A 15102-nucleotide genomic window follows, 5' to 3' on the forward strand; every position below is an offset into this window, starting at 1 on the left:
GTTTTCCAAAGCAGTACTTCTGTTGTGTAGTATGCATCAATTAAATTGTTTTTTAAAATGTCCTGGCTGTTGGGATCATTTATGGCTATTGTTTCTATCTCTTGGTAGGATTTTAGTACTCTTTTTTGGGATGAAGATGGATCAAGGTTTAGCAGGCAATCTGTTAAATGGTCTGCAGATTTGTATCAATTGCATTCTCAATGGGAGAGCATTTTGATACCGAAGATATACCATTTCTGTTACAGTGTTTTGTCAGATGATATGTCATCCCAGAAGCCTTTTAGCACTTTTTCTCAGCTTTGTTGAGCTAGGCTGTGACATATCTTGCAACTGCAGTGGAATTGTGTGCAATGTATTGTATGTCTATACTTGCATTCCACAAGTGGGCAATGACTGCCATGCAATCATTGATGTACTTGGAGGCTTTGTCCCTTTTAATACTGTATGTGTTTAACAGAAGGCATCAAACAATTTTCTTATTCTTTTGTGCAAACTGATCTAGGGAAGCCTAAGCAATACTTGGTATAGTATTTACCTTTATTTTTATATCTATGGGCCTCATTACGACCCAGGCGGTAAGTTACCGCCTGGATCGTACCTTTACAACCATGGCGTAAACTATGTTTACGCCATGGTGGTTGGCGGACTTAACGCCCAATTCCGAGGTCGACGGGGCGGTAAGTCCCCAATCCCCATTTACCCTTCCCCATTCCCATTTTTGCCCCATAGGGCATAATGGGAGTGGGGAAGGCGTTAATTACGCCACCGTAAATTACGGTGGCGTAATTAACGACAAGGTCCCTTAGCGCCATGGATCATAACGGCTGCAAAAAGCAGCCGTTAAGATCTCCATGGCGCTAAGGGACCTCGGAATCCGGCGTTAAGGGTCGGCGCCGTTTACTGCGCCGTAAAGCCCTTAACGCCGGGGTTGTAATGAGGCCCTATGTCTACAGTATTTGCCACACGTATGTTTTTGAAAGTGTAAGATTTGGGGACATAGGTAACTATATGTTTTTTCAGAAGGGATGTCATAGGTAATGTATTTTTCATCACTGTCATGGCCAAATTTGAGAGCATCTTTTATCCATAAAAGCATGTGGATATGTGGTACTCCTTTGGATTGCTATTCTTTTCTCCAAAAGAAGTGTTCCACTTCTCCTAGTGGGGGGTACTTTTATTGCAGATGAAGTGCAGTATGCCAATGAAGCGATGGTGAAAGTACTGTGATACATTGACAGGGTCAAGGGAACATGTCATGTCTCCCAGATCCACATCTAGTACCCTTCCTCCTGGCCCTGCACCCATCGAGTTCCCTGCAGTCCCCACAACCACGAAGGCACTCGGCGGCAGCCACTCACCAGACAGGGGAGATGCCTAACAGGCAACCCAGGATCCTTACGGCCCTTCCTGCATTGGCATCTGCCGTGGCGTTTGTCTCCTGGGCAGCGCTATGCCACGGGCGCATGGAGGCAGCGCTATTCCATGGGTGCACGGAGAACCTCATGTCACGTGAGCAAACACCAGCAACTGCTTCCGTCCACATCGCGGGTCACGTGATGCGGTTCTCACGTTTCCCTTGTGACTCGCGTCATGTGACTATTCTACGCAGTCAAAAGGATCAGGGAAACGTGGAAGGAACGCTTCACAGCTGCTTTGTTGGAGTACTGTACAGCGTTTGGATTTTTTCAGATTTCTTGAACTTCATTGACCACGGAACGTTCTAAGGATTGCTTTGTTTTTTTTTCCCCTGGAGTTAAGCTGAACTGTTGTCTTCTGGTATTACGACCTTTGGTTCTGCTATTTCGATTCTGGAACTCTTGACTTTGGCTTTCCTTCTGGCTTCTGACCTCGGACTGTTTACTGGATTGCTCATGGATCTTCCTTTGTACTACATGTTTTGGTTCAGGTGTTTTTCCATCCAGAGTGGTGCTTGAACCTTACCCATCTGCTGCTGCCACCGACCCCTCTTGCTTTCGCTATTCACCCAAGGTTGTTTTGCCACCACATTTTGGGTAAGCCTTCTGACACATTTCTATTGTCACCTTGCATTGTTGTCCATTGCTACTGTTTTGATTTAATCATTCATTGCCTTGCAGTGGTCAGGAGGTCCTTCCGGTGTTCCTGGTTACAGACTGATGGCACTCTACACCTGTGGCCTCAAAGATTGCACTGGTAGTGATTTACTTTCTACCCATGTGGTATTTGGGGACAGAGGTATCTTAATCTGCACAACCATCAAGAACAGAACAGACTGTGAAGCCTTCTACTTGTCCAGATCATGAATACCTCCGCCGGGGACCCTGTGACCGCTCTAATGCAAGCAGTCGCGGCCCTTAGGAGCGACATGGCCACAGCTACTACTGCGATCCACCACCGCCTGGACGCTCTACATAGGGTCCGCCACCCTTACCCGATGATGGCGAGTTCGGGGATGCTGCACCCCAAAGCCCAGCTCCTTCCATGCCCCCCACACTGTCTACTCCCTTGGTACTCCCAACCCCGTTTCCCCTCGCAGCCCCGGAAAGATACCAGGGAGACCCTAGGAAGTATCATACATTCCTGGATCAGTGCAACCTCCACTTTTTATGTCGACCCAGGCATTCCCTGATTCTGTCACAATGCCGCCTTCCTGCTATCCCACTTGTCAGGTGTGGCAGCTACTTGGGCAAACCCTTTGTTAGAGAGCGACCATCAAGCACTTTATGATTTCAACCTCTTAGTTAGTGAGATGGGCAAGGTTTTCGACACCAGATACAAGGCACAATCCCGGGACTTGGAATTGTTATATCTCACTCAGGGCAAACGGACACTCATCGAATACATAACCCGCTTTAATCAGCTGTCTGCGGAAACTTCTTGGCCTGAGAACAAAAGGGCTGTTGTGTTCTATTGAGGTCTATGTAGTGCCATGAAAGACGCCCTCTCGGTCATACCGTCTCTTCCTCCCATCTACTCAGATCTGGTGGATCTGGCTCTGCAGGTGGACGCTGGGAGAACCGAGTGCAGGGCGGAAGCTGGCAACTCTAGTCATCAACCTATCCCTTCGGCAGACCCAACCACAGAACCCATGCAAGTGGGTGGGATTCGCAGCCTCATAACCCATGCTGAACGAGAACGCAGACGGACCGTCAATGTCTGTTTTTACTGTGGTATCAACAATCATTATGTAAAAGAGTGCCCCTGTCGCCCAAGAAACAAGAATCCGGGTTTTCAGAAGGCTCGCCCTTGAAATCGGGCGTACGGGTGAGTATTCCACTGACCCCCTCCGAAGTCGCTTTTGGTCCTATAAAGCCAGTTGTAGTACAGGCTCTGCTGATCCCTACCAGAGAACACATGCATTCAGTACACATCGTAATAGACTCAGGGGCCACTGGTTGCTACATAGACATCACGCTAGCCAACCACCTCAACCTACCACTGATAACCAAAGAACGCCCTGAACCAGTGCAGGCCATGGATGGCACTTCCCTCGCTTCTGGCCCAATCAAGCAGCAAACCGCTCCTCTGGAAGTGGTAATCCAAGGTACTCACAAGGAAACATTGGGCCTCATTACGAGTCCAGCGTTAACCGAGGCGGTAAAACCGCCTGGTTAACGCTGGACTCGTATTACCATTCCGCCTCCGTGATTCCCGGAATTACCGGGGCATTACAAACTCGATGGAAATGGGGATCATGGAAACACCGGCAGCATCTCGTAATGCTGCCAGTGTTTCCTCGTCCGCCTGCATGCGGGAGGTGTTAAACCTGCCAGGTCAGACCTGGCGGGAACATCACCTCCCGCCTGCAGGGGTCGGACTCAGGCGGTCTGGAAACAACGGTGGCGGCGGGTTTACCGCCACCGTTATTTCCGGACCGCCTGGGTCGTAATGAGGCCCATTGTCTTTTGACCTCATCACTGCCCCACAGTTTGGGATCATCCTCGGCATACCTTGGCTAAGACAACACAATCCGTTGATTAACTGGGGTACTGGGCAGGAGTTCTTTGTGTCTGAGGTCTGCCAGCACTACTGTCTAGTGGAACCTGAGACCATGTCCAATCCTGCTAGCATTCTGGGAACCGGGGCTTCTTTAACCCTGGAAGACAGTGACCCGACGGCCACCACACCACATACGGTTGGGGCCGTTCTAGCCAGAATCTATGCAGTATATCATGACTTCCATACTGTATTCGACAAAGCCTCAGCAGAGGGCCTGACACCACACAGGTCGTATGATTGCCCCTTTGATTTAGTTCCGAATGCCTCGATACCAAAAGGCCGACTTTACTCTCTGTCCCAATCAGAGGAACAGGCCCTGAAGGAATACATCCAACAGGTCTTACGGCTGGCTCATATTCGACCTTCCTCCTCCCCAGCTGCAAGTCCCATATTCTTTGTTCTGAAGAAGGAGGGGGATCTACACCCTTGTGTTGATTATAGGCGGCTGAATTCAATCACCATTAAGAACCGGTACCCCATTCCCCTCATACCTACGCTATTAGACAGACTGACCCATGCATCCATCTACACCACTTTGGACCTTCGTGGGGCCTACAATTTGATCCGTATGCGCAGGGGGGATGAGTGGAAAACTGCGTTCTGCACCCGACAGGGTCTTTTTGAATACACAGTAATGCCTTTCGGGCTATGCAACGCCCCCGCTACTTTCCAGCACTTTATAAATGACATGTTCAGTGACATCCTAGATGTTTATGTGGTGATTTATCTGGATGATATTCTGATCTTCTCCCCTACACTGGAGGAACACGTCATCCATGTCAGGGAAGTCCTGTCTTGTCTTAGAAAAAATGCATTGTTTGCTATGCCCGAGAAATGCCTATTCCACACCAAGGAGGTTGAGTTCCTAGGTTTCCACATAACACCGGGGGGTCTGTCCATGAATCAATCCAAGGTCTGTGCCATCACGGATTGGCCTGCCCCAGTTAGCCTTCAACAGCTGCAATCCTTTCTTGTTTTCGCAAATTTCTACCAGCGTTTTATCGCTGGTTTCTCCTCCATTGTTGCCCCGTTAACCGATCTAACCATTCCCCTCGTCCCTTTCCATTGGACACCAGATCATCCGGTAGCATTCGATGCCCTAAGAAAGAGGTTCACCGCTGCCCCTGTTCTCCAACACCCTCACCCTGTGCTCCCGTTTGTCCTAGAGGCGGACGCTTCATCATTTGCATTAGGTGCGGTACTCTCTCAACCATGTCCGACCACGGGTCAACTGCACCCCGTGGCTTACCATTCACAGAAATTCACCTCATCTGAATCGCACTATACAGTCACGGAAAAGGAACTCTTGGCTATCAAAGACACAATGCAGACCTGGCGGCATCACCTCCTAGGGGCTAAGCATCAAACTGTAGTGTATTCAGATCACAAGAATTTACAAGACTTGGCTTCCCTAAAATGCATGAACAGCCGACAAGTACGCTGGCATCATTTTTTTGCTGCTTATAATTTCGTGATCAAGTGTAGGCCGTGGGTAGGCCACGGGAAAGCAGATGCTCTGTCTCGCTCTCCATGGGGGGAATCCCTTCCGTCTTTCCCGGACATGTTGTTGGAAGAGGGTCATGTTATTTGTGCTTGTACCCCTTCTCCATCCATGTTAACCACCATAAGCCACTAGGTCTCTCAACATCCTCACACATTGGCAGAGTGGGGCCCGATCATCCAGGACGGGTTGCCGTTCATACATGGAAAGCTTTTTTTACCCACAAGTGACACACATAACCAGGCTCTAGATTGGTCTCACGACGCCGCCATCAATGGTCACCCGGGGCAACGCAGCACCTTAGATCTGTTGAAACGGTGGTGCTGGTGGCCGTCGATGAAACGTGACGTCGAGAATTATGTGAACACCTGCTCAGTGTGTGCACAATGTAAGTCACACTTCCACTCCTGGATTTCACACATACAGGTACCCCTGCTGCCAATGCCTGTGCCCGCGATCTCGTTGCAGTTCACGCCCAGACCCTCGTACATCTATGGGAGGCCCAAGCTTCCATGAAGGTGGCGGCTGACAAGAACCGAGTGGCGGCTCCTGAGTACCATGTGGGGGATCGGGTATGGTTGTCTTCTCTGCACTTGCATATTCCTAGGTGTCGTAAACTGCTCCCTCGTTTTGTCGGTCCATATTGGGTTGCCAAGATCATAAACCCTGTGGCCTTGCACCTTGCAGTTCCCTCTGCCTGGCGGATACATCCGGTGTTTCACACCTCCCTGCTCAAACCTTGCCCAGAACCCACCCGTATCATTGCCCCTCCTGCTCCCGTGTCCGTGTCGTCCCCTGATGTATTTGAGGTCAGTGCCATTCTGGGTTCCCATTTCTGTAGGGGTTGCTTGCAATACCTTGTGGCCTGGTTGGGTTATGGTCCTGAGGATCGTTCTTGGGTTCCCTCTTGGGATGTCCATGCCCCTCAGTTGGTTACTCGCTTTCATCGGGATCATCCTTCGAGCAAACAAGGTTGTGGGCCTTTGGGGGGGCTCTGTCACATCTCCCAGATCCACATCTAGTACTCTTCCTCCTGGCCCCGCACCCGTCACCTGACGAGTTCCCTGCAGTCCCCGCAACCACGCACGCACTCAGCGGCAGCCACTCACCAGACAGGGGAGATGCCTAACAGGCAACCCAGGATCCTTACGGCCCTTCCTGCATTGGCATCTGCCATGGCGTCTGTCTCCTGGGCAGCGCTATTCGAAGGGCGCACGGAGGCAGCGCTATTCCACGGGCGCACGGAGAACCTCATGTCACGTGAGCAAACACCAGCAACTGCTTCCGTCCACATCGCGGGTCACGTGATGCGGTTCTCACGTTTCCCTTGTGACTCGCGTCATGTGACTATTCTACGCAGTCAAAAGGATCGGGGAAACGTGGAAGGAACGCTTCACAGCTGCTTCATTGGAGTACTGTACAGCGTTTGGATTTTTTCAGTTTTGTTGAACTTCATTGACCACGGAACGTTCTAAGGATTGCTTTGATTTTTCCCCCTGGAGTTAAGTCGAACTGTTGTATTCTGGTATTACGACCTTTAGTTATGCTATTTGGATTCTGGAACTCTTGACTTTGGCTTTCCTTCTGGGTTCTGACCTCGGACTGTTTACTGGATTGCTCACGGATCATCCTTTGTACTACATGTTTTGGTTCAGGTGTTTTTCCATCCAGAGTGCTGCTTGAACCTTGCCCATCTGCTGCTGCCACCGGCCCCTCCTGCTTTCGCTATTCACCCAAGGTTGTCTTGCCACCACATTTTGGGTAAGCCTTCTGACACGTTTCTATTGTCACCTTGCATTGTTGTCCATTGCTACTGTTTTGATTTAATCATTCATTGCCTTGCAGTGGTCAGGAGGTCCTTCTGGTGTTCCTGGTTCCAGACTGACGGCACTCTACACCTGTGGCCTCAAAGATTGCACTGGTAGTGATTTACTTTCTACCCGTGTGGTACTTGGGGACGGAGGTATCTTAATCTGCACGACCATCAACAACAGAACAGAACAGAGTTCTCCTCGTATTTTTATATCTATTCCCGCCTTTATTTTGGTTTGCATTGCATAAAATGTCGTGCAAATCATCCCATGTGTATTCTGCACAAATTAAAGTAGCAAACCTTGTGGGTGGGCCTAGGTTCCAGCATACAACGTACATCAGCGTGACATTGAAACTAGTATTCTTTTGTACCACAGATGTTTGCCAAGGGATTTGTGATATTTGACTGCAAAACTTAATCTTTGTCTTGTATCTATTGAAGCAGTTGGGTAGCAGACATATTAAAAACAATTAGAGCCTGTTTTGAATGTGTGTGTAACCCCATAACATAGAGTTGCTAGTTCACTTTCGAACAGGAGGTGGATTACGTATTCTACATTTTGTCTAAATCTGGGGTCTTCAGAATACAGTGATGTTCTGATGCAGTAATTTGTGTGGATCTTTCATTATATCTTCAACATTTTCCTGTAGGAAATAATAGAGGAAAAGAACATGTTTCTACACATTTCTCCCATATGCTGATTGGGGATCCTTTGGCATGATGCATTTGATATGTTTCTAATGCATCTTCTATGGTTTCTTTGGAATGTAGTGAGTGAATTGTATACTAATCTAAAATGTTGACTTTAGTAACAGGATCTTCACATTCAAATTGCCCAATTGGTGTTGAATCTTGAATTGCTTGGATGGTTTCTCTTATGTAGTCCTCTATGTTTATATATTTCTAGTATTCATTGTTTTCTTTGAGATATTGTAGGGGTTGTCTAAATTTCTGAAGTCCACTAGTTGTTTCCAAATGTGTTTGTCTTGTGCTGGTACACCATTAATTAGTACAATGAAATGTTGATCTATTGGCGGTTGTACTCCTAGAGTTTCTATATTTTCTTAAGGATCTAATGGCCATACTACTTTGCCACAAATGCCTTTTAGTAACTCAGATGGAGGTAATTTTGCTGTTTTTGGTTGAAGGTGTGTTATATCTTTAGGTGGGTCTACTGGTTGGATTAGAATGGTCTCATGCAAGGTAAGTTTTTGGAGAGCCTTTGGAAGTGGGAATGTTTTGAATTTAGTAGTGATAGCATGTGATCGCATTTGGTAATTTTCAAGCTTTGTATTGCAGTGCGTGGAAACTATTGAAGGCTCAGTTATTTTGTATTTATTTTCTGTTGTTAGATATAAAGCTAATTGGAACCATTGGGATTCTTCATTGAACTCCATTTTGTAGGCCATATCTTCTATATTTATGCTCTTTTTAAAAAAGGTTCTGCGACAACAGACACATACTCGGTCTAGGATTTCAGCACATGTGTTTTGAAATGTAGCTATTTCTTTTCTGTACATGTTTTTTAGGAGGTTGGTGTTCATGAGGTTTTCACTAAGGTTTTCTGAAGTTAAGTCAGCTTCAGTTCCACAATATTTACTTTGGATGTGCTCTATTTCTAGAAGGAGTTCCATGTAGGAGAATGTTATTAAAATTTTGGAATTCTAGAGCAAGAATCTTTGCATATACAGTCTATGCACAAGATTATGTATAGTGGAATAGTGTATTGCTAACATTTTGATGTGTTGGAAGGTGCTTTTGCAAGCATTTCCCGAATAGCAGGCTAATGAATGTCATCACAGTCCAGTGTGGCTGTGCACTGGGCGGGAGTCTATGGTTTGTAAAGTTTTCATTCTACTTTTGTCTGTTTGTTTCGCTAGGTGATTAGGGATTGCTGACATACATTACATATTGAGCTGCATGTACATTTGTACACTGGACGGATTGTTTGGTCGAAAGGAACATTTGGTGGAAAGTTTGTTGGGGAAGTTTTTTCTTTAAGGGTTTCCTTTACCATAATGGTATCTCATACCATTCCATACCCACAGCCATTACTGTCTATGTTAATTGATGCTGTTTTGTTCTTGTTTATAAGCCTCTTGATTGAAATATGGCCCTCTGATGCTTGTGTGAATCCATTGACCTCCTTAGAAGTTTGAAAAGGTATCTATATTGACATTGCACATGTTTAGAAGTACTTTTTGTAATTTGTTGATTCATTTAGTTAGTGATTTCATTCTTTTTAATATCAATATTAAAAACATACTTTTTAGTACAAATTGTAAGATCAATTAGAGCTTTGAGGATTAGTCTTTTGCAGTAGTTTTTAAGCATAGATTATGATGTTTTAGATGTCTTTATAAGATTGGGAAGAATTCTACAGTAGAAAAGATTTTGTAAATAATTTTTTTTGGAATGCTTTACAGTGGCTACATTTACATTGGCAGGGTTAGGTTCATTAGTAGGTGTGCTTTTGTTTGTACATTATTTTTACTTTTAGTTTTTGCAAGAGGGGGCTTACTGTTTTTAGTAATGGCTGATTTAGTTTTGTTGAGTGAGGTTACTAGCTGTTTTGGTTTAATGTTTTCTATATGTAGTTTTAGAGGTGGATAACTCTATGTATTGCTTTTATTCTTATTTGCTCTATTTTATTTTTGTTTTCCACAGAGTTGGTTTTTAGTAGACATTCTTTCATTCTTTTCTATCTGTCTGTGGAATGCATATGCATGTATTGTGCATGGGTGCGTGGGTGTGATTGTAGAGATGAATAAAGTGCTGTGTGATTGTATAAGTGGTTTGCTAGGTGTGGTTGGGAAGGTTGTAAGATTAAGAGTCTGCACAGGTGTGAAGGGCTTTGGTTAGTGAGTGAGGGAGTGGTGGTGTGATTGAATAAATACGGACATTATGATGTTTTGAGGAAAACAGTGGTTGTTATAATGGTGTGATTTAGTGCTTAGGTATGAGGGTTGTTTGGGTGTAAAGAAAATGGTTGAGGAAGTGTGTGTACGTGTGGTAATGTGTGAAAGTGATTTGGAATGCATTGAGTGTGAAGCGTGTTGGGTTGTAATTAGGGCTTCATGTGGATAGGGGTATGGAATAGTATGGAAGTAAATTGTGGTATTGAAGTTGATGGGAGATGGATATGTTGTTAGCCAGTAATGAATGGGTGTGTATTGAATAAAGAGCCATGTTTAAATGGGAATAGAACGAGTGTGAATGTTGCAACATAATGAGTAAGAGTGAGATAAATGGTGTTGACTCGAATAGACTAATATATAGTGAAAGTACATTTTACTATTAGAGAGATATACATGATATATTAATGTACTTACTTTTTAGGATGTGAAATGTGTTCTTTTCTTTTGGTAGCTGTCTTCAGCAATCTTCTTTTTTCCTTTAATTGTAAAAGAAAGTTAGTGGGTATATGTTATGTTATGTTTGTTATGTTATTTTGCACTTATATAGCACCTTATATACCACTGGTATGGTCTGAAGACACTGGTAGGTTGAACACCCTTGGGAAATGAAGTTCAGGTAAGTAGAGAGAGTAGGGAGAGTCAACGGCGCATGTGCAATGGTGAAGTACTTTTAGTAAGAGAGGATGTCATTTATGAAGGTAGGAGGAATTGTTGGGAAAATGTGTTATTAAAGTTGTGTAATGGGTGGTGTAGTAAAGTATGATAACTATGTGGTTAGACAATCGGAGTATAGTGCTGTTTGGGATATTACAATGAACAGGGCAAACATGGGTGTGAAAAAAGATGCATATCTGGGTTATGTTTGTGCTGGTGATTTTAATTAAATAAGTGCTGTGTTTGTGGTGCAATGTATTTGTAATGTTTTAAAGTGTTTTTAAAGAATATGGAACCTGTGGCCTAGTGTAAATGCAATGGCGGATTATTGTTGCAGCAGTGATTGGTGTCTTATAGTAGAGGTTGGGAAAGAACATACTTTTTATGTTAGATGAAGTGTTGTATATAGATACTTTGGCAGTATACACATATGTGTGAGCCGGTGGAGAATGGTGAAACTATAAGGGATGCAATGAGAGAGGTTGGAAAATGTGACATTTATATGGAATGAAAAATGGAAAATGCTGAGCGTTTAAAAAATGTTTCTTTTTAGGAGCATTTTCATGAAAGTAAAAAAATGCATGCATATTTATAGCAGGACTGTCGGTAACCTTTTTCTAAAAGAAATGAAAAGCAAATGGAAAAGGTTTGTAGAACATTCTTAAGTGGCACTTGGTGTGCGGAAGGTTAACATGTTGCCAGTGCATGCATACTTGTCAACATGCTCCATTTCAATCTCTAGGTGCTTATCAAGTCTTGTTTTTTTTCTGTATATTCTGGGACTTGTAGTTCCACATTTCTCATTATAAAACATGTACTACAAGTCCCAGAATGGCAAGGGGAAACTAGGACTGGATAAGCACGTAAAGATTGGAATGGCCCATGTTAGCAAGTATGCATGTTCTGCAAAGATGTGCATAACATTATAAACGCAACCCCTTGTAGGGACTTTTTGCTCAAATTAATGTAATATGTGAAGTCATCAGTGATGTCATCAATGACATTTGTAAGGTTATGTTTCATGTTCTGGGTATTAGTCTTAGCAGTGCACAGTGGTGCAAGTTATGCTTGCTTAGCTTACCATTACTGGTAAATTTCTGTTTTTTGGGGGGTTTACTTGTAACATATATATGCTAGCAGTTGTACCCGTGCTTTGCACTGTAAATCCGATTAAAAACAAAAATAATTAGACTAAGGTATAGTCAAATATTCTACTTTTTACATTGTCTACACCATGGAGCCTACCCTCAAGCCATAGTTCAGGTTTGTAGCATGTTGGGAAGTATGAACATTTTAGAACAGACACACATATCCAAGCATTGCAGACCGCTTACATTTTTTTTATTTTAAAACACAATGGGCCTCATTACGACCCAGGCGGTAAGTTACCGCCTGGGCCGTGACTTTACCACCATGGCGTAAACTACGTTTACGCCATGGTTGTTGGCGGACTTACCGCCCCATTCCCAGGTTGGCGGGGGCGGTAAGTCCCCAATCCCCATTTACCCTTCCCCATTCCCATTTTTGCCCCATAGGGCATAGTGGGAGTGGGGAAGGCGTTAATTACGCCACCGTAAATTACGGTGGCGTAATTAACTCCATGGTCCCTTAGCGCCATGGATTTTAACACCTGCTAAAAGCAGGTGTTAAAAGCGCCATGGCGCTAAGGGACCTCGTACTCAGGTGGTAAGGGTCGGCGCTATTAACGCTGCCGTAAACCCCTTACCGCCTGGGTCGTAATGAGGCCCAATTAGACAATATATATGTATATATGTTATACTTTTTTTTACATTGTATACAGCATGGAACCTACCCACATGCCAAATTCCAGGTTTGTAGCATGTAGGGAAGTATGCTGAACCTTTCGAACAGGCCCATACACATATCCAAGCATTGCAGCCCACATATAAAAACTGCTTAAAAAATAGAAAAATGTACATTTAATCATCAGCAAATAACTTAATTCAGCCATCAGGCCATACAACGTAAATTCTATCACAACACAACAATCACTTACATTTAAAAAGTGAATCATGTCAAAAAGAAAGAAAAGGGGGAGATCAGTGTAGCATTGGATATGCCCCCACCAAGTCCTGCTTATCACAGTGGGGCTCAATAGTTAAAGAGATGAAATGTCCCCTTTTAAGTTTCACATGGCAGTTGTAAACCCCTCAGGTCTAAAGCCGCAGTGATTACCATTTAACCTTTTCCTGAGTGGAGTTCAAGTTCTCACCAGATAAAAAAAAGAACTAGGTGAAGTGTTTCCAGATAGGTCAGGACATCTAAGGTAGGGAAAGGGGCTGATTACAGTCCTACTATTTGCAGTCCGAACATAACTCCTGGCTCTGCCCAAAACACCTTTGGGCACACTTTTGTCCCAGACTATCACCCTCATTGCACACTCTATAGCAGCTCGCTATGGCTTCCCTGGTCACAAAAGCACAGCCCCTTACAATGCGGAGACAATGCAAGCATTTAGCTCTAAGTGCATTCCTTCATTCTCGCTGATTGGGAGAAAGTTTGGTCAGCACATGGAGAAATATTGGGCCCCTCATTGGTCCCCCATGGTCTTGACAGCTGGTCATGCATTCCCTAAAACAGGTTCTGTGCATTCTATTTTCAGCTTTACTGGATCCTCGAGTTCCAACTCTTCTTGTGGCCCAGTCCTCACGTTTAGTATCCCTGATGTTGTCATTGGGGGCCCTATTGGCTTCCCTCAGTGTATACTGCTGAACAGGTTGCTCATCCTGAAGCAGTGTCACTGATGTGTTGACATAAGGCATGCAGTGGTAGTGGGCTGGGGTTGTCTCCTGGCATCAGTTTCATGGGAGTCAACCTTATCTTCGGGAATCAGTGAACCATATGTGTCTAACTTCCGGGGACATTCAGGGGATAGTTTGTAAGACCCCTTACCTTCCAATAGGCCAGTGCGGGGCTCCTCCATAAATCCCCCTACTCACCCCTCCAGGGAGCTTCTGCCAGGGCCAACAGCAGCTTTTTTGTGTCTGCAAGTTCAGAGAATACTTATTGGCAGTTGCATCCTTGGACAGTACAAACCTCTGTGCCAAATGAGTCGAATCTAGGTCAAATACATTTGCTGGTTTGCTTATAGTCCCTAAGTAGGGTTAGATGTAGAAAGGAGTTGTTCCCGAAGCATATATTCATCAGATTTTCACTCTAGGCACTACTAGTAAGAGTGGGCTTATCTTCAAGCACCTCATCGGTCTCAACATCCATTCGAGCCATTAAGTCAGAGGGGCTAGGTTTCTCTGCAGATGTAAGCAGAGTATTACCCACTTGGGTTTGCCCCGGCACAGACACAGACGAAATCTCGGTGACCAGGCAATTGCTCTCAAAATGTTTCTTGAATGGCAAACTCCCTGCTGTGTCCCGGAAGGATAGCATCTTGAAAAAAGGCCAATCTAATGTCTCCCACCACTGGCACTGGTAATGGACATTGCTCCATCTCACAGCTGATCAACTCTAGGGTAGGCTACAGTAGAGACTCATTAGGAGAGCCTGGAAGAGTGCCAGACATCTTGTGGCATGGGGAGGTTTTGGCCAAGGTTGTTAATGAAAATCCCTTCCACTGCCAGTGTCTTTGCCAATATCTTTACCATGGCAGGTGAGGGGTGCTAAGGTGATCAGCAGGCCTTCATTTGTTTGTGATTCATCTTGGATTTTGGCTGTAAGGTTTTATCCAGGACATGCACCAGTTAAACCCACCAAGGTGCCAATTATCTCTCCTCCTTGGTGAACCCCTGTGTAGTTTGATGCTCCCAAAACAAACTTGTTTGACCCCAGAAACTGGTGGATTTCTTTAATCAGGAAGTAATCCTCTCCTATAATTTTAATGGGTCTGCAGACTTGTTCTGCAAGAACAGTATCAGTCTCGGTGTCACACTCCCCAACATATCGAGTGGGGCAAGTTCCCAGTTGTTGCCTTACACTTAGCATATTGCGCTTGTTTGAGCTGTTTGTGGTGAGGGTATTAAGAGAGGGAGAGGGAAGAAGGGCTCCAGCTCCTCAATCGGCGGTATTAGATATTAGATAGAACACACATGCTGGAATTAGGAAAGGACAGACAATCACCACACTGCAACCACCAACCTCAACCCAGTCTTTTTCCACTCTCACCTCATGGTATGCTTTCAATGTGGTTCCTTGGTTGCAATATCCAGTGTTTGGGCTTGGAGATGTGACTCACCCTGCTGTCCCAAAACACCACTGCGGGAGCG

The sequence above is a fragment of the Ambystoma mexicanum genome, chromosome 10 (assembly GCF_040938575.1).
Source record: "Ambystoma mexicanum isolate Mex_15411 chromosome 10, UKY_AmexF1_1, whole genome shotgun sequence".
NCBI lineage: Eukaryota > Metazoa > Chordata > Amphibia > Caudata > Ambystomatidae > Ambystoma > Ambystoma mexicanum.